The following is a 23,830-nucleotide window of genomic DNA, read 5'->3' as shown; positions in this document are numbered from 1 at the left end:
GGTGTGTCCGCGCCGGGACTGCAGGGAGACACAGGTGCGCTCAGGGGGGCGGGGGTGGGGACGAGCACAGAGCCCGGCCCAGGGGTGTGCAGGGCTGGGTCCCGGTTGCAGGGACTTGCCAGGCCCAGCTGGCCCAGCCGGCGGACGCAGGGCCAAACAAGGCAGCTCTGGGCCTCCCGGAACTTATCTTGAGTCAATAGGAGGCCGGGTGGTTCTGGAGGCTATTGACGAGTCTGGAGACAAGGGCGGCATTCAGGCCACAGCCTGTTTCCAATGAGCTCAGCTGCTCCACAGCTGGGGCCAGGGACGGGCTCGCCCCCGACTGCCAGGCCTGTTTCTCTCACTGGTCAAGGCTGGCCGGGCCAGGGAGCCAGGTGCCAGGGGCGCCCTTAGCGAGAAGCACCCAGAACCAGTGTTGGGCGGAGGCAGGCCGGGGAGCTGCCCGCCATGGCTGCAGGTGACCCAGGCTCCCCTGTCGGCAACAGGCTTCTAGAATGAAACTCTTGCTGATCAGGGAGGGTGAGCGTGAGCAGTGGGGAGCCAGACAGCAGCCTTCGGCGTCCCTGGAGCCTGAGGGCCAGTGCACTGCGGCCTCGCTCCCGCGGGGGTCCGTGGGAGGAAGCAGAGTGGTCCTGACAGTTTCCACCGCCTCGTCCTGCCACTGCGGGCTGCTCGGGTGCGCTGAGACACGCAGGACAGGCTGTCCTCTGGCCTGGCCGCTGGGCCAGCACCGTGCAGACTTCGACGTGCCTGGGGTCTATGCCGTAAACGCAGCTTCTGCTTAGGGAGGCGGGTGGAGCGGGGATCCTTTCTCCCCATGAGTTTCTGGACGCAGAGAAGCCAGGCTGATGAAGACCACGGTGAGGATCACTTCCGGAGACGTGGGCTTTATGTCAGGGGTGTTTGCTCACCTCTGAGGAGGCCAGAATGCTGGGAGACACCACTGTGAGGGGCTGAGGCAGGAGGAACGGCCGGGAAGGGGCTGGGCGGGCAGCAGGCAGCAGCCCCGAGGCTGGAGGGTGTGGAGCCCTGAGCTGCCCGTGGCGGCAGGTGTCCTAGACCTCAGGGCCCTTTGCTCTGCGCTGTGGCCCATGAGGCATCTTGGCGTGAGTGCAGCAACACCCCCAGCACCGCCACTGGAGACCCCTGCCTGGACTGGGCAGTGTCCACCCGGCACTCAGAGTGTGACTGTCTCCATCCGCCTCTGACGGGACACTGCCGCTGGGCCGTTACCGATAGCACGCTTGTCTCTCAGTCTGGAAGCTGGACCTCCAGCAAGGCACCAGCAGCGTCCACCCTGCTGAGGTCCTGCATCCTGGGTTGTGGGTGGCGTCTCCTTGCCGTGTGCTCACGTGGAGGAAGGCCCGAGAGGCTCTCTGGGGCCTCCTCGTATGAGGGCACTAATCTCATCCTGAGGGCCCCACACTCATGACATCATCGCAGCAGAGCAGCTCCCCAGCACCGTCACACTGGGCTTTTGGCGTTAACACGTGAATGGCGGGGACGCAAACATTCAGTCTACAGCCGTGACCTTCAGAAACGGGCTGCACATGGATGTGGCTGTGGGCCTCAGGGTGAAGTCCTCCTGGGTGCGGACTTGGCTCTGCATCACGTCGGGTGTTCTTCTCAGAAGAGGGACTTGGGCAGGAGCCACACGATGAAGGAGCAGAGATGCCTGTGATGTGCGGGCTGGGGAGCCAGGGGGCCCTGACATGCCACAGTCACCAGGACAGGAGCCAGGCCTGGACCAGAGGCTGCCTCCGGCCTCATGGGAGCCGGCCCTGCCCGCACGCGGCCTCCAGCTTCTGAACAAACATCTGCTGCTTAGGGCACACAGTGTGTCGCCACCCCGGGAGCCCCAGAGAACTCCTAACCCGGAGTCTGTCAGGGCGCAGCCGGTCCTCAAGCCTGGCGCGCGCTGCTTTATCGCTTTCATTAGCTCCCTTGCCAGGTACAGGGGTGTAGACAGGAAGGGGGTGCAGGCATGTATGGGGTGCAGACAGATATGAGGAACAGATAGGCATGAGGTGCAGGCAGCTATGGGGTGCAGACAGATATCGGGAGCTGGGAAGAAGGCGCCCTTTGTCCACGGTGGAGTTTGTTGCTTTAACAAATGTTGCTGAGGTCCTACCACACAGCCCCATGTCTCACCTTCAAGGTCACCTACAACCTCATGCACCAGCCCCCACCAACACCTGTGTTCCGAGGTCTCCTCATCCCCGAGCTTGTCTCTCGGAGCACTCATGGGTTAGGGGGCAGCCTCCAGGCAGTGCCATGCCAGGCGGGGTCCAGGATGACCGTCTCAAGGTTCTGTCCCCCTGTGGATGCAGACGGACTGAGGGCTGGACAGTGGCTCTTGAGGTCACCCACGCCCTCTGACTGCCTCGCCTGTGCTCCCCAGGATGCTTCCCAAAGCCCCTGGGAGCGTGGACTGAAGCGAGCCCAGGGTGGGACCTGTGCGGTGGGCGGTGCCCCCGTGCTGGGGAAGGGCTTCCTGCACCCCCCGGGGCTCTGAGCCTCAGTTTCCTCGTCCGTGACGGGAACCAGCAGTCTCTAGGAACCTGGCCACCCTGCCGGTCCCCCCAGGAGGGCGGGGGCCATCTCCTGCTGGGGACATGCGCCCTGAACATCTCGAGGGGAGCAGGCTCTGGGGGCTCAGGCCCCAGGTCTCTTGGCCTTGCGGGTCTGCCTGGCAACCGGCCGGGCTCGGGGACTTCTCTGGCGATGCTCAGAGGATGTGGGACCAGCACCCTCAGCCGTCCAGCCATTCCGGGCACCCAGGAGCACTGTGCCTGTCAGCCCAGCTGCCATCCTGAGCCTAATTACTTAATTTGCACTAATTCTCATGCCATTAATACACGCTGCCTAAAATAACATTGCCTAGAAAACGAACTTGTCTATGGCACTATTTTTATCGTATTTTGAGGGAAAAAAAGGGAGTCACGTTGTCAGCCTTTCCAGCTGTTTCCCATTTCTTCCTCTCTACTTGCTGTTTGGAGCTAAACTTGGAGACGGGATTCTGGGAGAGCATCAAAGGCACACCAGCCCCGGTTTTCGCGTCAGACTGGACGCCGTGTCCCCTCCTACAAACCTCGTTGGTGGACGAGTGTCAGCCCCCGGGGTGCCTGTGTCTGGTCCCGCTGCGCGCCAAGCTCCCGACACAGGCAGCATCCACCCACAGGACCTCTTCATTAGCGCCCTGCATGGAGCTCCATCCTGGGGGCTGCTGGCGGTGAGGCCGGGACCCCAGCAGGGCTAACGTGACCCTCGGCCGGCGAGGAAAGGGAGCCCAGAGCTGACCACAAACACAGATGGTCCTCCAGCCGCCTCCCCCTCCCCTGGGGGCCCACACGGCCACCGGCAGGTCCGGGGCTGGAGCAGTGGTCTCCAAATGCTCCCGCCCGTTCTCAGCCCTCCTGTGAGTGCGGGTGTGGAGGGGAGTCACGGGCCGCCTTCCCCAGCCTGTGGATGTTTTGGGCCGCCCCAGCCCAGCTCCCTGGGGGCAGCATGGGGCCAGCCTTGGGCTCTCTGTGGCGGCTGCTCTGAGCGTGTGTGCACGTCCCGTCAGAGGGCCCGTGTGCGTGCGTCCTGCGTGCAGATGCCCTGGTGTCTGTCAGCTCCTGTGGGCAGGTGGCCTCCCGTGCTCACACGCGTGTCTGCAGGCATGTGTGATGGGGGTGGCCCTGGCCCAGGGCGCTCCTGGAGGCCTGCACGTGGCCCGCTGCCAAGTCGCCTCCACTGTAACAGCAGCCGAGCGCTTCCAGCTCCACGCCCAGGAGAGCGCTGTCTCCTCGCTGCTCAGAAACCCCGGCCAGACTTCTAAACCGCTAGGCAGATTTCGAGGCCCTTTTTTTAGCTGCCGAATGAAAAAAATAAGCAAACACAAATCTGCTGACCCCAAGCCTCCTACTCTTCTGGAGAATTTAATTTCTGAGCTTTGATCTGATACCAGGACCCAGAGGACTTGTTATTTCTAAATAATGAGCTGAATGTTTGTGCTCCGAGCCTGAACTTTTCTGGTTTGGGGAAAAATATGACTTTCCATAGAAGCTCTTTGATGCGGCCAGTGGTGCTGTCCACACAGGAATGAAAAGGCCTTTCAGAGGCCCGGCGGCGGTGAGGGGGCCGCCAGGCCGAGGCTGCGGGGCGGCCCTCAGGACAATGCCCCACCGGGCCCGCCGCGTGGGAGGCATGGGTGGCAGGAGCCCGGCCTCTGCTCCCTCCCCAGGGCCTTGCTCACTCCAGCTCCACACCCGAGCTGGGACCTGCTAGGGGAGAACCCCCTGAGGCAAGGGCTGCTGTCAGCTGAGGCCCCCCGTGGGAGCAAATCCTCCTGTCAGGTCAGACTCAGGCTGGAGCAGGACCCCTGCTCTCGAGGAGGGGGTGCAGCCAGGGCAGGCTGCCAGGGCACCCCTGCATGGGGCCACACCGTGGGCAGACACAGCCCGCAGGGGCACCACTGGCTTGTCCATCGCTGCAAACGCACGGCCCAGCCTCCAGGGTGGCAGGCTGCCCTTTGGGGCTCCACAGGGGTCCAGGCTTGGGGTAGGGCTCAGGGCCCATGCAGAGCCCAGCGTCCTCCCTAGGAGGCAGGCCGCTTCTCCCTGGAGCCACCAGCACCCACAGGAGCGCCCTGCTCTCTTCCCTGGGAAATAATCACTCCAGGGCAGGGCTGGAGTGAGCCTGGGGCCCCCTCCCCACCCAGCCCAGGTGACTTTGCACCACGAATGGCTGACTTCACACTTTGTGGCGTTTCCCCTGGAGAGTCCCCGTGAGCAGCAGGAGGCCTGCACCCAGAGGTCAAGAGGCAAATGCCGTCGATCACCTGGCCCACAGAGTGCGCTCGGGCAGCCTGGTAGAAACACCTGGCTGTTCCCGGGCCTCCAGCCCTAACCTTGGCCCCACCTCATCTGCTGGAAGGACCAAGGTCAGGCCAGCTGAACTGAGCCACCTCAGAGCCACGGCTCAGACAAGCCCCAAAGCAGAGAGTCCCTGCCCCCCGCGCCCTGCGTGGAAGGAAGCTGTGACCCCAGAGCTCACACCTGCGGCTGCCTGACCTGGCCAGAGTGGGGTTGGGACATGCCTAAAAGAGAAATTAAATAATTGAATTAACAGGTGATACAGTGACTGGTCCCACACTCCAGGCAGGTTTGGCAACAGCAAGGAGCCCATCAGGAAACTGATGGAATGAGAAAACAGCACGGGGCATCGCTTCATTGTGGCAGAAACACTCTGGGGCGCTCGTAACAGGGAGACGGTGCTGGGTGCTCAGGAGCTGTCTGCATGTCTTCAGAACTTTTCTGTAAATCTAAAAACATGCTAAACTAAAAGTTTAGTTTGCAGAGGAGTTGGCTGGGGGTTGCCACGTGGGGCTGGTGTCTGGGTCTGGCTCTGGCTCCGGCTGGGTCTCTGGGGAGGCTGAGGTGCTGTGCTAACCCAGGGAGGAGCAGGCCCAGCTGTGGCCAGTGGGGACCAGACCCAGAGCCTCCTGAAGGTGAAGCTGAAGGGGTGCAGCCGTGCCCGTGGAGGAGGCCCGCGCTGGACTGGCGGGGCGAGAGGCGGGGCTGTGCGAGAGGAATGGGGCTCGGGCCTGGGTGTGTCCTGACTCTGCCTGCGGGACAAACGAGTCAGGCTAGGGGAGATGTCCTGGGGCCGTGGGCGCGCTGAGGCGCCTGCTCCAGCTCTGCCCCCAGCACCGCAGACCAGCAGCCCCCCAGAGCTGGCCTCTGAGGGCTCCTGCAGTGAGGGCCCCGCTGTGGGCAGCCTTGGACGCTGGGGGGAGCCTCGCTGAGGAAGGGGTCCCCACCCCCCACTTCTGTGCCCTCCTCGTCCCGGCCACAAAGGCAGCTCTGACGCCTTCTGACGGATAATGTCCTCCAACCTGAGAAGGTTGGTCAAACCCGAGCCTAGACTCTTCATTCCTTTTAAAAATCGTACTTCATTTTATGGGCCTATAATTATTATTTAATAATTCCCTATTAATGGGCTTTAAGGTCAGTATCAGTGACGATGCGGTGAATAACAGTGCCGAATGCTGTGTGCGGCACAGAGGCAGGAGCTCAGCCTTTGGACCGAGAGGTGACCCCTGGGAAAGGTGTCGCGAGCAAGAAGGGGCGGGGGCCGAGGAGCCGGTGCTCCGGGCGGGGCCTGGGGCCCACGGCATGAGAGGCACGGCCGGTGGAGCGAGACCGCTCGTGACTCAGCCACAGACAAACACCTCGTGTCAGGCTCACCGCACACAGATAAACGGCGAGAATTCCAGAGGCCGCCCAGACTGGCCAATCAGATAGGGCTGCCCCGAGTCACCGTGTTGGGAAACGGCTTAATAGCATCTCGCCTGTTACTGATTAATTTTGTTTGATGTGGGAGGCTGCACAGATTTTTAATAAGCACCACTTGTGACTGAAGACCAACTGAAGCTTCCAGAACCATGAAGTGCATCTCAGGGTATTTCACGAGTGCCTGCCCAGCACTCCTGGGCTGGGGACAAGACGGCTGTGGGAGGAAAGCTCATGCGAACTCACGACATGGGATCAGGGAACTGCTGGTGGCTCTGCTGCTCAGTAAACCTCCAGCCTGAGCCTCCCTTGTGTCCTACCAAGAGGTGGAGGTTTTAGCTTCTAGGCTCTAGGGGGGCTCGGAAAGGAGAAAACTCCAAAGGCTCCACGGCCAGGGGAGACCCTCGGACCCTGCCATCCGTGCCAGTCCACCCTGCCCTCCACAAAGGGGCCGTGAGACAGCCAGGCAGCTGCACTGGTGCTGGGCCCTGGGGTCGTGAGAGCGTTTCCCACCTGCACAGGAATGAGCGCGAGCCTCTGGATTGCACCTGGACCAAGCCTTGCTTCTGGTCAGTGACCACTGCTGGGGCTCTTTGGAGGCTTGGCCATCTGCATCACTAGCTGGTGGGCAGAGAGTGGCTGGCCAAACTGACGGCGCAGACCACACCAGGCAGCCGCCCAGTGCTTGAGGCACCCAGAAAGGCAGGCGCAGCTGGGGCTGCAGCCAAGGGGAGCATGTCAGCTAGGATGCACTGGGCTGCAAATGACGGAAAAACCAGCCGGGGCTGCCTTAACTGAGAGGGTAGGCGGGCTCTTGGAACTGGAGGTCTCCATGCAGGCCAGCTTTCAGGGGCCTCCAGTGGCTCAACAAGGCGGTCAGTTCCCCGGTTTCTTTCCAGCTCTGCCTTCTGCATAGCCAACCTCACTCCAAATCCAGTTCAGCCTCATGAGCACAAAGTAGCTGCTCCAGTTCCAGACTTCACATCCAAACACCACCCTGCCCAGAGGAGAGGGAATGTGGCAGGAACCCACACAGGGAGTCACCCTGACTGGACCCCTAGGTTACATGTTCATCCTTCAACAGGTGCAAGCGGCAGGAATGTGTGATGCGTACAAGTGAACCATGGCCTCACTTGGAAGAGGAGGGTATGGGCAGCTCGGCTCCAAGGACACAGGCTGTGGGCACTGGGGGTGGGGAGGGTGGATGGATGCTGGGTGGGCACCTTGGAACGCTCAGGAAGGTGCGGGTGGAGCTGTGCCTACACCATCACACCAGACGAGGGGAGCGTGCCTGCTGCGCAAGGCATTTGGGTTTTATTTCCGAGAAACCTGACAACCAGAAGCGCCTTGGGGGCCGGAGGGAGGCCCGTGCAGGCCAGTGTCCCTGAGCCCGCCCCGGGGGGCGGCTCCTGCTGGAGCTGAGACCCCAGAGGCCCGGCGTGGTGTGTGTGGAGGAGGTGGGGGCGCAGGAAGAGGGCTGGGGGGCGTTCCTCTACTAACCAGACGCCCAGCGGCTCTGGCCTGGCCTCCCTGTGTGCTGCGTTCTGTCCCCACAGCCCGCTGGCAGAGGGCTCACCTCTCACTCTACAGACGCAGAGGCTCAGGTCTGGAACGGGTGGTTTCAGATCACGCCGCCAGTACACGGCACTCACGACTCAAACCTGGGTCTGCCAGACTCTGCAACCTGGCGGTACAGGTCGGCAGCCTCTCCCCGGGAGGAGGGTTGAAGACCAGACGGAGGCTTCTCATGGAGGTAATGGGGGTGGACAGCGGCTGGGGAGGGAGGCCCTGGGCTGGGGCGCAGGCCGGCCCGGCTTCCAGCCTTTGCTCCTGAGGCAGAGGGAGGAAGCCTGTGGCCTGGCCCACGTGGGAGCCATCCTGAAAGGCGGGGAAGGGCCCTGGCTGGGTTATCTCTGCCTCCTGTGTGAGCTCTTCCACAGAAAATGGACAGTCATTCAGTCAAGTTAACTTTGTCTGGCGGAACGCCACTGCCGATGGCCCTGGGGTGGACTTGCTTCATCACTTCTGAATTCCCTCAATATTCCTTATTTCCTGTACAATGCCGTGTTTTGAATTCTGAGAGCTGGTTCTAACACGTTACTGGTTTCCTCGTTAATTAGTGCATTCAATAAAACCTCTGATACATTTTCCACTTGTATAATAGTCCTGGTTTCACCTTTTAAAAATGATCCTGTAATGCCCCCTGGTCATCTGAGGTGGGGTCCAGAGCTCAGGAGCAGGGAGGGCTCCGGGACAGACAGATGCGATGCTGGGCTGGGGAGTCTGTCTGCGTCTCCCTCCTGACACGGGGCTCTCCCGGCAGCTCGGGGCTCGTGCGTCACTGCTGGGACAGCCATGTGCCCGTGCCCTGCAGCCACCGGGGTCCTGCAGGCTGCCAGCCGGGTCACTCTCACTCACTCTTCCTACAGTGTGAGCGGCTGGCGACCTTCCGTGGACTCTAACATTTATGCGCACACCTCTAAAAGCAGAGGACACCAGAACTGTGCTGGGATCTGGGGCCACACCTTCCAACAGTTCCACCCAGGTTCAAAATTTCTTCCACATTCCTGTTTTTTGAACAGGATTTCATGGAAATTCTGCGCTCTGTGCCAGAGGGCATTTACGTTTGTTTTTGTACAAAACACCAGTGAGACAGGTGAGAGTCGGGCCAACTTCCAGGCTCCGCGACTCCCTCCAAGGAGCCTCTCTGGGTCCCACCTTCTAAGGGGGCCCCTCCTCCCCACGGCTGAGAGCCCTGGCCTGAGGTCTGAGCAAGACCCCCTCAGACAGAGCGAGAGTGATCTGGCTCCAGGTTCACGCAGAGGCCCTGAAAGGCCATACAGGGGCGGCCGAGGGGAGGGGCAGGGGGCAGATGGGCTGGACGCCTGCTCGTCAGTCCACTTCTCAGGGTCGGTCCCCTGGGCATCACACGAGCAGCTGCCCAATAGGACCCCCTCCCCGCCCGGTCAGATCCGGGGGTGCGGGGTGTCCTGGGAGGAAGGGGAGGGTCTCCCCGGCCTGGATCAGACCACCCCCCCTCTGCTTGCGCCCCAGCCGCCCCGGTGAGACGGTTCTCTGTGTCTGGAGAACAAGAGCGTCAGGCGCTCAGGAAGACCGGCTGGACTGCAGAGCCCACCGGCCGCCCCCGACCTTGGGCGTCATCACCACCTCCCTGGTCCCTTTTCAGGAGCTGCTCCTGGAAGACCATGGCCTCCAATCCCCGGCACCTTTCAGTGGGGAGGCCAGGGCAGGGTGGGGCCACGGGGCCGGGTCTGGACCTGGGGTGCCCCCACCCTACATCCAGCCCAGACCCCCACCCTGCGTCCCCGCCCAGACCCACCCCCGGCAACTCGGGCTGGCCCATCCCTGGCCCTCCGCTGCCACCTGGTGGCGAGGCGCGGGCGTCCCCCTCGGGGCCTGGTCTGGGAGACGTGGGCGCCGTCCACGTGGGATGCGGATGTCGAGTTTTCAGGCGGCACGTCGGTGGGGAGAGGGTTCGCCCTCCAGGCTCAGCTTCCGATCCTGGGGTGGGGCGGGGGGTCCCTGCCAGGTGCATCGCTCCCTGTGCGGCGGGCTCACCTGTGCTGCACCTGGAGGGCTGAGGGGGGCTGGGCACCTGCTGGGCACCCCTCGTTGGACGGCTGGGGAGACAGGCCATGTGCTCCCCTGGGCTCCTGCTGAGAGCCGGGCCGCTGTCCTGGAGTCTGGGGGCGTGGCGGGGGGCGGGGGGCTGCCCCGTGGGCAGAGCCTGTGTTCTAGTTGGAGGTTCTGAGGAAGGCCAAAGAGCTGTGAGGCAATGAACACACCACGTCACAGAGCTAGCCGGGGGTGCAGGGAGACGCGGCCAGGAAGGCCACTGGACAGGACGCTGACTGGAGACAGGGTGGGACGAGAAGTGAGGCTCGTCCCAGGCCTGGGGACGAGCGGCCGAGCGGCCCGTGGCCAGGGCGTGGAGGGTTGGGGCGGGGAGAGGGGGTGAGGGCTGGGCCTGAGCTTTGCTCCGGGCTCAGGAGAGCCCAGCGGGGCTGGGGGACTGGGAAAGGGGGGCCTGGTGTGATCTCGGGGTCTCACTCTGGCTGCGGGCTGGATGGTGGCTGGATTGGGCAGGAGGCTGGGGTGCGCTTGGCAGCTTCTCAGGAGCAGGGCGGGCAGAAGGAGGGCGCTGGGGAAGGCCTCCTGGAGGAGCCAGGGTGGGCTCAAAGGCTGGCGGCGCTGCTGCGGGCCATGGCAGGTCGGCTCAAGGCCGCCTCCCAGGTGTGAGGCCCGAGTCGCCACAGGTGTGCCAGGCACGGGGCCAGGTGGCACGTTCTGTACGCCCCGCGGGCCGGGGCTCACGTCAGCTCTCAGGCATTATCTCATCCGTTTACACAATGACCCAGGCGCTCCATGCCTTATCGCACTGGGCTGGCACAGCAACCCTGTGAGTCAGGATTATGACCCCGGTCTCAGGCACAAGGAAGCTAGTGCTCAGCCAGGGACACGCTCGCGGTTTCTGTGACCTGGGGTGCTGAGCAGAGATCTCACCCATTTAGGGGGTGTCTGTGCAATTCTAACATTAAGATATGATCCACATGACAAAAAAAAAATCAGTGTTTTAAAGGGTACAGTTCAGTGGTTGCTTAGCACACTCACGGTGCTGAGCAAACACCAGCATGATCTAACTCGGTTTCATTGCCTTGTAAAGAAAGCCTCACCCCCACACTCCCCTCCTTCTGCGGCGACCACCAGCTTGCTCTCTGGGTCCGCGGATCTGCCTGTTCTGGAATCATGCAAGGCGCAGCCTGTGGCTTCTTTCTCTCGGCGTGTGCTCATGTGTGCTGCGGCATCACTCTTCGTGGCCGAATAACACTCCGTCGTGTGGACAGAGCAGTTTGTCCGTCCAGCGCGTGCACTGGCGGAGGTGCGGGTGAGCCCACTTTCGGATAGCGTGAGTGGTGCTGCGGTGACCGTCTGTGCACAGGCGTCTGTCTGGAGCCTTGTTTCCGCCCTGCGAGTATGTTCCTAGGAGCCTATGCTTTCATTAGCTTCTTGGCCATTCATAGATCTCCTTCGGAAAAATGTCCGGATCCTTAGTCTGTTTTTTAATTGAATGATTTGTGTTTTCATTGTAGAGTCTCAGGTCAGATTTTAAATCTCACTGCCTCTGCCATCTGGCTGAACTTAGCTGGGCTCATCCGATTGATCACGGGGTGCTTGGCACACAGTGGTCTCCAGCAGAGAGTTGTGGTCTGGCTGGTGGGGCCGCCCGAGTCCCTGAGGGGCAGCCGTGGGGGCAGGGGCTCCCCCCCCCCGCAGCTCTCGGCGTGGGCCGGCTGCCCGGCCTGCCGCACCTGCGTCGTCTCCCAGGGCTCCCGGACCTTTGTCACCCAGGCCCCTGAGGCGTCAGCCTTCTCCCCGAGGGGCTCCCTGCTCAGATGTCCTGGAGGCCGAGGGCGTCAGCCCCTGGCACGTAGTGCAGGCAGGAGAGCGTGATGAGCCGGGCCCCGTGACCTTCACACGCCCCCTGGCCTGTGCGTCCTCCCCGGGGCGGGGAGCAGGGGCCTGGCGCGGGCTCCCCAAGAGCAGGCACAGAGCAGGACTGGGACGGAGTGAGAGCCTGGATGGAGAGGCCTGTGGTCACGAAGCCCCTGGACTCCGCAGGGGGCTGTGCCACACTGCCCAGCGAATGTGGGTGCCCTGAGCTTGGCTGACACTGGCTGTGCCTCCCTGGAGTGCACACGGCAGGACTCAAATTGCTCAGCAAAAGTGAGGTCGCTCAGCTGTGTCCAGCTCTTTGGGACCCCATGGACTGTAGCCCACCAGGTTCCTCTGTCCCTGGGATTCTCCAGGCAAGAGTACTGGAGTGGGCTGCCATTCCCTTCTCATGGGATCTTCCTGACCCAGGGATCGAACCCAGGTCTCTGGCCTTGCAGGCAGATGCTTTACTATCCGAGCCACCAGGGGCGCCCAGCAAAGGTGGGGTAGAATTACCCACCTGGGTCACAGAGAAACGAGTGCATGGCACGGTACACGATGTGGCTCAGGGCGGCGGTCTTTGGGCTGTGGGATCACTGGGAGAGAGAGAGGTGAATCAATTGTCCAGAAAGGCCCGCCCGCCTCTTCCATGGGGTGGGCCCTTCCTGGCCCTGCCTTGGGGCTTGGCCCTGTGGATACGGGTCATCTGTAGGCCTGGTGCCCGCAGAGGACTCACGGTCGGCCTGCCCTCGTGTACCCCTTCGGCCTTAACATCACAGAAGGAGGTTCCGGCCAGGGGGTCTGAGCTGCAGAAAGAGCAGAAACAGGTCGTTTTGGCTTGTAATCCTTGGCCTTAATCAGTTATAGTGGGAAGTGACTAGGGTTGCCTTGGGTTTCTCCTCGATGCTGAGAGCTGAAGGGTGCCCCACCTCCAAGTGGGGTGCCTGCTGCCTCCAGGTGAGAAGTCACACCTGGAAACCAGAGTGTTGGCGCTTCTCTGCTGACTCTAAGTAGACGGATCAGGAAAATGGAATGATGTCGGAAGTGAGAGAGGTGACGTCACTGCAGATTTTATGATTATTAAGAGGATGCTAAGGGGCCGGGAAAATGCTGCGGTCCATGGGGTCGTGAAGAGTCGGACACGACTGAGCGACTTCACTTTCACTTTTCACTTTCATGCACTGGAGAAGGAAATGGCAACGCACTCCAGTGTTCTTGCCTGGAGAATCCCAGGGACAGCAGAGCCTGGTGGGCTGCCGTCTATGGGGTCGCTCAGAGTCGGACACGGCTGAAGCGACTCAGCAGCAGCAGCAGCAGCAGCAAGGGGGACAGTAAGGGTTTCCCCGGTGGCACCAGAGGTAACCAACCTGCCTGCCGACGCAGGAGAGGTAAGGGACATGGGCTCGATCCCTGGGTCAGGAAGATCCCCTGGAGGAGGACATGGCAACCCACCCCAGTGTTCTTGCCTGGAGAATCCCACGGATGGAGAAGCCTGACGGGCTACAGTCCATAGGGTCACACAGAGTCAGACATGACTGAGGCAACTTAGCACGCACACACACACTGGGTTTATGCATCATAGCGGAAGATGGAATTCTTTCCCCTCAGGATCAGAACAAGGCATGGATGCCCACTCTTGCCGTTTCTATTCAGTGTTGCATGGAGCTTCTAGCCAGTGCAAAAAAGCAAGAAAATAAATAGAGGATTGGGACTTAGGAGATGAAACTCAGAATTTATTCACTGAGGACACAGTCATCTCTGTAGAAAATCTGATGGAAAGCACAAAAAGTGAATAAGTGAGTTTAGTAGGGTTTTGGAATACAAGACCCATATGCAAAATTAATTGTATTTCTGTAAACTTACCACAAACAATGATATGAAATTTTAAAACACAGTCCATAGTGGTATCAGAAGCATGAGCTACACGTGAAGATGCCAGTTTCCCCCAGTTGGTCTATGCGTCAACACACTCCCAAACCATCCCAACAGGTTTCTGGTGGAAATTCACAAGCCTATTCTAACATTTATTTGGCATTTCAAAGGCTCTATAATAGCCCACCCAACTTTGAAAAAGAAAAGCAAATTTATGCGGCTAACACTCCCCACTTTCCACATGTTGCGAGGCTAGCGCTGTAGATACCGTGCAGCTGTTCAGTCGCAAAGGCATGTCTGAGTCTCTGAGAATGCAACACGCTAGGTTTGCATTTGCTAGTTTTCTCAGATTCGTGTCCATTGAGTCAGCAACGCTCTCAACCGTCTCATCCTTTGCCGCCTCCTTCTCCTTTCGCCCTCAATCTCTCCCAGCATCAGGGTCTTTTCCAATGAGTTGGCTATTTGTGCCAAATAGACGAGTAAATCAATGGAACACGAGAGTTTAGAAATTCACCTACACACGGACAACAGATTCCCGACAAAGACATCAGTACCGTCCCATGGGGAGAGGGAGGTAATGGTGCCGGAACAACTGTACGCGGGAAGATAAACTGTGACACGTTCCTGGTGCTCTACCCAGAGCTTCATTCAAGATGGAGCCAAAGTACAAGATCATGCGCTCCCAGACCAAAGTGCAGCATGAGGCGTTTGCAACCTAGGGTTACAGGAAAGGCAGTCAGAGAAGGCTTCCTGGAGGAGGCAGCCTGAGCACTGCGTCTCAGAGCACAAACGTGAGTCAGCAAGGCCAAGAGAGGAAGGCGCCCAAGAGGGGCCCTGCTGCTGGGTTCTGTACAGAGAGCAGAGAGCCAGCCAGGCAGGCAGGCATGCTCGGCTCGGAAAGCTGGGGACTCCCAGTCTGGGTGAGGAGCAGGACATGGCCAGGGTCTCTGGAGGCAGAGAGGAGAGGCCCTTCTTTGCTGCAGCTGTACATATGCTAAGAAATGGAGAGTAACTGGCCAAACAGGGCTGTGATTTCTAAGAGTAGTTCTAATGCTTTCGTTTACCAATGTTTGACACAGACTGCGAGCCTCGTCTCGTTTGGAGATGATGTAGACGGTGTGCCTGCCTGCCATCCTCTGCAGGTGTGTGGGCTGGAGGCCCAGCAGCCCGGTGCTCGGGGCCTGGGCCCGATCCTGGCCCTTAGAGGCTGCCTGGCGGCCCAGGGGAGGGTCTTCACCCTGACTAGAGCGCCCTGCTTGAGGCTGGCAGCCACAGGCGGACAGGAGGCACCGCGGCCTGGGTGGGGCAGGGCAGGAAGAGGTGCCTGGAGGTTCTGGGGAGGACAGGCCCGCTGAGCGCTCTGTCTGGCTCCTCAGAGATGCTCCAGGGTGTGCCTGCTCCAGGGGCCGTTTGGAACATTCCCACGGCCTGACCCTGTGTCTGCGCTGCCTCCTGGGCGTCCTCAGCATCTGTGGATGTGGGGCTTGAGTGCTGGACACACATTCCCACCTGGGAGGCCACAGAGGCTTGGATCTGGAGGTGATTATGGGTATAATTTCTCTGAGCCTCCACGAGCAAGTGCCTGACGCGCGGCCCCAGCCCCGGTTACCTCTGGATCGGTGTTAGCAGGCATCTGACACTGGCCTTTGATCTATGTCCTAACCTCCACATCCAGCGGCTCTGGTCCCATCTGTCAGCTGCAGTCACCCCTCCTCTGAGAGCGCTTCTCCCCACGTCCTGCTGAGCGGCTCCTGGAGGTGGGTCTCACCAGAGACCCCGTGGGACTCCCACCAGCCACTCCGCAGATGAGCTGTTCAGTGGACCTGGGGGCTCCCAGGTGCCTTTGCTTTTACACAGATTTCTCGGCACAAAAAGGATTGGAAACAGTGTGTTGCTTCGTGACACACTCTCACCCACGTACACTGGTGTGGCACACCCTCTCGTGGCACACACCTGCCAGAGCACACGTACTCACAGGTGTACGCTTGGCTCACCCTTGTGCACACGCAGTGCACACTCATTTACACCATGCACGCACACTCAGCACAGTTCGCAGATGTGCACCAGGCAGACGGGGCCCCCTGGCCGGTGCACACCCAGCGTTGACACATGCAGAACACCCCCTCATGGGGAACCCTCTCTGCTCCTGATGCTCAGGGCCCAGGGCAGACAGGACTTCCCACGGCGCCTGGTGGGCACAGCAGTCCCAGTGGCGGGGCCCTCTGCCTGGACCTGTGTCAGGGGGGTGACAGGCCTCGCCGCAGCCCCCCAGGAGCACCAGGTCTGTCTCCTGAGTCGCTCCTCTGGCTGAGAGGCATATGGGTGGAGCACAGGCCCTGTGCCCCAGAGCCAGTGGGGCCCCCTCTTGGGGGGCGCGGGCCCTCCTGTCCCAGTCACCCGAGTGAGGCGCGGCTGTCCAGGGTGCCCCCACGCAGAGGGGTGAGAGCAGGCGCATCAGCCTCGGGCCGGCCTTTCGGGCGTGGGGGTCGCTGCTCCCACCGCGTCTCCCGCACTGCGAGGCCCCAGGATGCGGGGTCTGTGGCTTCCCGCCTCCCTGCGGATGGACAGAGACCAGTATGGAGCGATGGAAGCATCTGCAGAGAGACCGGTTCTGGACCCCTTCAGGGCCGAGCAGCATGGTCGCTGGGCTTGGCAGGCAGTGGGGACCTGCTGGTCGCCCCAGAGACACCGGGCTCCTGGGCAAGCGGTGCGGACCGGAACCGCCCCCCGACGGGCAAGTGTGTGGGCCCAGCAGGACCCGCGGGAGGGATCCCCTGTCCCTGCCCTCGTCCCTGCCCCCAAGCCCAGCACGGACTGAAGCAAAGCCAGGTGGGCGCCCAGCGCTCCCACCCGATTTCTGCTTGTTAAAAAAGGCACAGCCGTGCGACCTCCCTCAGCCTATTATAAATCTAATCCTGCGAGTTTCAGCTGAGTGAGCTTACATCTTGTTTGGACTCTGGGCCTGAAGTTGCCTAAAGCTGAGGAAGTGTAATTTCCCGGACGCGCACGAGGACAGTTAATTTGTCCTCAGCAGCAGCCTGACAGCTGTGCCTTGGGTTCGGGGGAACCGGTTTCTCCAGAACAGCGAGGTCCATTTACATCAGACAAACTTGGTGTTTTTAACGGGATGAAAACAAGGAATTTTGCCAGTGTTTATGGATTGTTATTAATTTGGCCGAATACAAAGTCACATTACCGGTAACGGACTGTGTCCTTCCTGAGCTCCTCTTGAAGTGATATTGGGGACCGCACTCCAGGCTGAGCCCCGGGGAGGCAGTGCTGACCCTCCTGACTTGGGGGGCTGGAGGCCGGGCTGCCGGGGGTGGGGGTGGGGGGTGGGGGGGGAGTGGGGGGTGGAGGCCGGGCTGCCGGGGGTAGGGGGGTGGGCGGGGGGTGGAGGCCGGGCTGCTGGGGTGGGAGGGGGGGTGGGGGGGTGGAGGCCAGGCTGCCGGGGGTAGGGGGGGTGGGCGGGGCTGGAGGCCGGGCTGCCGGGGGTGGGGGGGGAGGTGGGGGGTCGGGGGGGGGGGGGGTGGAGGCCGGGCTGCCGGGGGTAAGGGGGGTGGGCGGGGCTGGAGGCCAGGTTGCAGGGCGGGGCGGGAGGCCCCGAGGGCTCGCATGCTAGTGGATGCTGCGAGCAGGCTGGGGGCTGGGAGTGTGATGCCTCCATCCTCCTGGCCAGAGGGTGCCATCCCCTCCGTGGTTGCCATACCCCTGTGGGCGCCGTCCCCACAGGCAGCCTGGGCCCCTGCAGTGGGGAGGGTGGGGCTGGGCCCTGCCCTGCTGAGCCTTTTTCCTCATCCGTTCCTGCTTCATGGCGCTGGCTGTCTGTCCGTCTTGGCTCACGGGGCTGCTGGAGCCGCAGGACGAGGCCATCTGTGTGCACGTGTGGGCTTGGCCACTGGGGCCCTGGAGAGAGGGGGGCTGCTGTCCAGCGGCCTCTGTCGTCTCGGGGGCACCCTCCCTCCCCTCGGGTGTCGTGCCCTGTTGGGCCTCGCCCTGTAGCACCAGCGCTGGTGGAGGCCCCCCGCCTGGCGGCTGCTCTGAGCAGCGGCACCCACGGCCCGAGAGCTGGTGCCGCGACCTGGGAGCACGCTCCACACGATGGCGGCTCGTCCGTGGCTCCACGCACAGCCCCGGCCCGGCTAATGGAAACTCGGTGATCCGTGGCCCGTGTGGCAGACATCTGCTCGGGGTAATGTGCTGGTGATGTACGTATCGGTGATCAATCAGTAGATTTGCAAGAGAGGCATAAAGTATTTAATTATAATTGCGTTGGGCAGGTGTGCGTGGTGGAGGCGACATTTGAATAGGTCAGACCAGCCCTCGCCCTGCTCTGTTGTTGGGGATTAAATGCCATTCATTGTGAGGGCTGGGAGCCTTTCTGAAGTCGAAGGGTGTCACATGCTTGCAAATTGAAAATGTCCCGTTGCTTCGAAAACATGATTGATATCCTTTGCAAAGCAAATGCTGCTGTACTCAGATCGTGAAGCCTGCTGCCGCCCCTCGGCTCCGGCCGCTTGAGCACCGGAATGAAACTCAGGAAGAGAAGTTGAAAGATGAAATGAAACTTTATTTGCTCAGCTGGAAGCAGAAAAACATACCCTCAGATAGTCTATATGTCGTATAGCTGTGTCCGGTGACCCTCTGAATTATATCTGGAATAATTTAAAATGATCTCAGCTCGACTGACGACAGGGTGTAACAGGAATGAGACAGACACAACACAGGCCCGCACGGCACTCACATGCACACATGCGCGTGTAACCACGGCACGGAGGAAGCCAGACCCCAGAGCCACAGCCCGTGTCCCAGTCCTGGGCCGCTGTGCCGCAGGTCTCTGATCTGTCTGGAGCGAGGGGAACAGGGCTGGGGTGCTGGCCCGAAGGGAGGCTCAGCACCGTGCCCGGCCGACCCGAGAGCCCACTGATACTGGCTGCTTCCCCAGGAGAGAGTTCTGTCTGTGGGTGTTCGTGAGGGCGCAGTGACCTCCTTGTTACACGCCTCACTTCTCTCCGGTTGACCTGTTGGTGGCCTGGGCTGGCCGAGAGGGCACTGGAGACGTGAGTGGGCATCACTACCAGTGCCCATCTCTGGAGTTGGGGCCAGACACGTCTTCACAAAACCATGAAAGGACCCCACGGGGTTTCTATTCACAGGGTGTATGAGATCGGGACACTGCGATTTAATGAAGTGCCCAGCCTTCTGAATCAGGGTGCAACCGTGTCTCCTGACCAACTCAGCCTCCTGTGCCTGCCTCCTTCATCTACCCCAGCCCCAGTTTTCCCAAGTCCGATAAAGCAAGATGGTAATTCTGAGTCCAGACAGTGAGCCTCCTTGGGTGGGTTTTTGCCGTTTACAAAATTAGCCAATCATCGTCACCTAGTGAAGCAGATTAGGTGTAATCCATACTAATGTTCAAATTAAGTCACAGAAAGCAATTAACTCTGCGAGAAACGGGCTGGTGAAAAACGATGCGGTTGGTCAAACAGTTTCACTTGCCTAATTGTGTATTTTAATGTCCGTCTTTACCCAGTAATTATATCATTTCCATTTCAGATGGATGCACCCACCTCCAATGCTTGTAATTGTGCACTTCCTAGCCGTATACCTCAAAGCGTAGCAGAAATTCGCCAGCCGTCTGCTCCGGAGTGTCTGCTTTCTCAGGAAAGCTGCTGGATGGAACGTGCCAGAGCAGGGCTTCCTTGCTGCCCAGGAGAGTCAAGACAGCGCATTTCGCCCCACGCTGCCCCGGATCTGGGCCTCGCCTCTTTCCCCTCTCCCCTCCCTTCTTTCCTGGATAAAAAGAGTGCCCAGAAATGTTTAAACGCCATCAAACATTCAGCCCACAGCAAGAGATGCGCTTGCCACCTCCAGTCGCGCCATCTGTGGCGGGGGCTCATCCGCAGGGTCACTCAACAGCTGACTCGGCCGTCTGCACTTTGCTTTTATTGTTTTCAGCCAGAGAAAACGCCCACCAGCTCCACACAACACTCAACTCGCCCGCAGCAGTCTAGCAAGCGACTTTGACTCTAAGTGAACGTGACCCTGACTGTGAGCGCTTAGCCCTCAGGTAGGGTCCCCGGGTGAGTCAAGAGCAAACCCTTAAGCCCTCAGGCTCCAGCTGGTGGGTTTTATCTGAAAGCGTAATGGGGCAACAGGGAAATGAGCGCCTTTCAGCCCGGCACGTCTTTCCCTCCAACCCAGGCTGGTTTCAGCGTGGAGCGAGTCTGTGTACTGTGTGGAGCACGGCAGAACCTCACTTCTTCGGTTCAGGTGGACTGAAATCACTGCGAAGGGCCCAGACTGACCAGGTGCCAGCCCTGGACGGGGGGCGCCTCAGCGCCTCTCACATGGCCCAGAGGCCGAGCTCCGCCCGGCGGGCCTCCAGCGGGGGGTGTCTGCCCTCTTGCACGTGGGGTGGCCTGCCCCCGGGAGAGGGGTCGGGGGCGGAGAGGATGTAGTCAATGCTGAACTTGATGTCCCCGTGCGCGGCGCTCCTCGGGACGGCAGGGCTGGCCGGGGTCAGGGGCTCGCAGCGGGGGGCTGGGGTCCCCCGTGCGCTGGCCGGCTCCGGGGGCCCCGGGGGCGCCCCCGCATCTCTCCCGCGCGCCCCCCTCGCCTCCTCGCCCTTAGGGCCGCGCCGGCGCCGCCGCCGGCGGAAGTTGCCGTTCTCAAAAAGGTCCAGCAGCGACTCGCAGCCGCCGGCGAACGTCCAGTAGCTGCCCTTGCCCTTCTCGCGGCCGTCGGTCCGCGGCACCTGTGCCCGGACGAGGGGCTCAGCGCGCGGCGGGCTCCCAGGGCCGCCCCGCCCACCGCGCTCTCTCGGAGCCCCTGGCGACCGGAAGGATGCCCCGCCCCAGGGTGGGCGCGTCGCTGGGGGGCTCCGCGTGAACTTTCCAGCGCACGCCGCTGCAAAATGCACCCCCACCGCCCAATCAGGGGCGCCTTGGTCCGGGGGCCGCCAGGCCCGGGACACTCCGGGGCCGCCCGGGGGCGGTGCTCACCTTGACGAAGCAGCTGTTGAGGGACAGGTTGTGGCGGATGGAGTTCTGCCAGGCGCGCTGGTTGGCGCGGTAGTACGGGAACCGGCGCGCGATGAAGTCGTAGATGCCCGACAGCGTCACCCTGCCCGTCGGGCTCTGCTGGATGGCCATGGCGATCAGCGCGATGTAGCTGCAAACAGGGGTGCTCAGGCCGGGCCGGGCGGGGAGGGACCCCGGGGCGCGTCTGCGTCTGCGGTCTCCGGCCCGCGCGGGGACCACTCCGCTCTGCCTTCCCCGGGGCACCGGGGAGCTGGGGGCGGGGGTGGGGGGGCGGTGGTTGTTGGAGTCGAGGGGCCCCCTGGAGCTCCCAGCGCAGCTCTGGGCAGACCGGGGAAGCTCACCTTCACACTTGGGGCTTCCTCGGGGAGTCTGGAGAACCTTCTTGGCTACCTCCCAACGTGCGGATGAGAAGTGAGCCCTCCCGCGCCCGAGCCGGTCTTGGCCTCCTCGCGGAGGAGGGCCCCCGACCCCTGCGGCCCCGGCCGGGCCCTGCTGTCACCTGTACGCCGGCCGCGTGAGCCGCTTTTCCTCGTCCGAGCTGCCCGCCGGGTGGTCGTCGGCGTCGTAATCGAAACAATTGTAGGGATACTGCGAGCTGTCAAACATCGCGGTGCGCCTGCCGCCTCCTCCACGCCGCCCGCCGCCCGCCGCCTGCCGCCTGCGGGTCGCCAATACTGCCGCCTCCTCCACGCCGCCCGCCGGCGCGCTCCAGGTCTGCGCGCAGGTTCTCCTCGGTGCGGACCAGCGGCGTCTGCGCTGCCGGCTGCTCTCCAACCGAGCGGGGAACCTGGGCTCCTGGGGTCCCCCCCCCCCGCCCGCCCCCTCCCGTCCTCTCGCATCCAATCCCGGAGCGGGGGAGGCCCCTGTTGCCGGTAAAGCGGCCGAGGGGAGCGGAGAGCGGGCTCTCGGTGACACCCTGACCGGCGGGGGGCGTGGGGGGGAGGAGGGAGCCACGCGCTAGTGGTCACCCCCTCCCGCTCCTGCCGAGTATGCCTCGCGCTCTTTGCGCTGCCCCAGACTTAAGGGCGGAGCTCCCTGGGTTCCCCAAGCCTGCGAGCACCCCAAGACTCAGAGGTCCTTCCCTGGCTTCTGGCTTCCCAGAGCGCACTCCGGAGCTGCCAGGAGCCTGACCACAGAGAGGGCGGGGCGAAGCCCCTTCCCCACCAGGCTCTGCCCCTCTGCCTTCGGCCCCAGCGCAACAGTGGCCAGGGTGTGTGCCGCCGGGACCCTGGACCAGAGCCGGACACAGGGTCCAGCCCACCCCGGCACGCTCAGTCCCCGCTGTGATGTCCCCCTCGCGTCCTCCTTGGGGGGCGCTTTGTGGAGCTCTGAGTCCAGTGGCCCCTGCCCCGTAACTTCATCAGCCAAGCTTCTGCTTCACGGGTCCCTCTGGGGGTCACCAGCAGGCGCCTGGGGGAGAAAAGACAGGGGGTGGACGTTTTAGCAAGAAGTCAGGGGGGACCCTAAGGAGGGCCCTTTGTTTCAAGGTGGCCATACCAGCAAAAGGCATGCCCACGAATAGTATGCAAAATTCTGGCCATGAGCCGTCAGTGAGTCTGCCAAGGCCAGGACACCTGAATAGTCTTCTTCCAGAAGATTCTACCTTCGAAGCTGCGCCTGCAGCTCTGAAATGATCTGTGCTCCATCCTGCCTGTTGCCCCGGCATGGGATGGTGGCCGGCCTACTGATGTGGACGCCCAGGACCCAGGGCCGCCGTACCAGCCCCCTCCTGGCTCCGACTCCTGCACGGGGATCTGAGGTGCGCTCGGGCTCAGACGCAGTCAGGGGCTCCGCAGCATCCTCTCTACCAGGTGTCAAAATGAGAAATGCTGGGATGTGGGAACATCAGATGGTACAGCCCCTCGGGAAAACATTTTGGTTGTTTCTTTAAAAACGAAACGTGCAGCTACCATGTGACCCAGCAGTTGCACTCTTGGGTGTTTATCCCAAGTGGAGACAGAGCTTTACGCAAGCTCTTGTGACACGTGTCCAGAATGATTTCATTCCTCTTTTCCCCAAATTGGAATCAGCCCGGATGTCTGTCAGCAGGGAGGCATTGGACAAGCTGTGATCCAGCCACATGCCAGGAACCCCCGCGGCACCGAGGTCCGGCACCTGGGCCGGAAGCCCCCCGACAAGAGTGAGGTGAGCAGAACCCTCCCCCTCACAGCGAGAAAACCAGTGATCCGCACAGTCACGACTTTTCTTGAATCTGTCAGAGAGCTAAGGTTTCAGGGCAGCAACTGAAACCCGGGGACCAGGCCCATCAGAGGAGGGCAGGCCTGAAAGCGGGTGCCTGCCGCAGGTGGGCTGGGGTGGAGAGTTGCCGAAGCCGCGGGAGCGCGGCCGGCTCTCCCGTGGGCCTCGCTGCGCCTGGGAGGGGAGGGGAGGAGGCAGCGGCCGGCCTAGGGGTTCGGACTTACACAGCGCCCCCCCGGAACCCATTAGCATCGGCCTGGGGAGGGCCAGCCAGCTGGGGCCTCGTCCCCGGGCTGTGGCCAGTCCAGAGACAAGGTCTCGGGACGAGCTTCTGCCGCATAAGAGAGTGGACGGTGGGAGAGGCGCCTCAGTCTGGTCACTTGTCTAACTGAATCGAACATGAAGGCTGATTGGTTAGAAAACCTTCCCAGCGTGTTCTGTTTCTTAGGCGTCTGAACCTTGCTTGGCTTCCTTCTGAAAATGACTTATTATTTGGGTCATTATTTGGGGCCTGGCAGAGGGAAGAACGGCTTCTCTGGTCCGTCAGCCGGAAACGTCCTCAAGACACCGCTGAGGATGGCGGCCCAGGCGCCAGCAGAAGACAGGCAGCATCCTGAGAGCCTCTGCGTTTTTGTGTTGACTCACTGCTCAGGACAACCTCATGAGCCAGGACGACCGTGCAGGCCCCTCCGTGGGCCGGGAGGGCGACCAGCTCACCTGAGTCAGGTCACCCGTGTGGGACCCAGGCCCAGGGGAGGATGCGGCTGCAGCTCCAGAGTCAGGGGCAGCCTGTGGGCGCTCACAGGCCTGGGCACAGTGGGCCTGTGTGAAGACGGGGCACCAGCTGGTCAGGAGGGCAGCCCTGAGCCCCAGCAGCCCTCACCCAGCATGTCGGACACAGACGTGGCACAGACCACCCCAGGGAACAGGAGGAAGACGGGACTTTGTGTGACCTTTGTAGGGTCTTGTGAGCCCTTACACACT

The sequence above is a fragment of the Capricornis sumatraensis genome, chromosome 3 (assembly GCF_032405125.1).
Source record: "Capricornis sumatraensis isolate serow.1 chromosome 3, serow.2, whole genome shotgun sequence".
Classification (NCBI taxonomy): Eukaryota; Metazoa; Chordata; class Mammalia; order Artiodactyla; family Bovidae; genus Capricornis; species Capricornis sumatraensis.
This window is presented reverse-complemented; position numbering follows the sequence as displayed.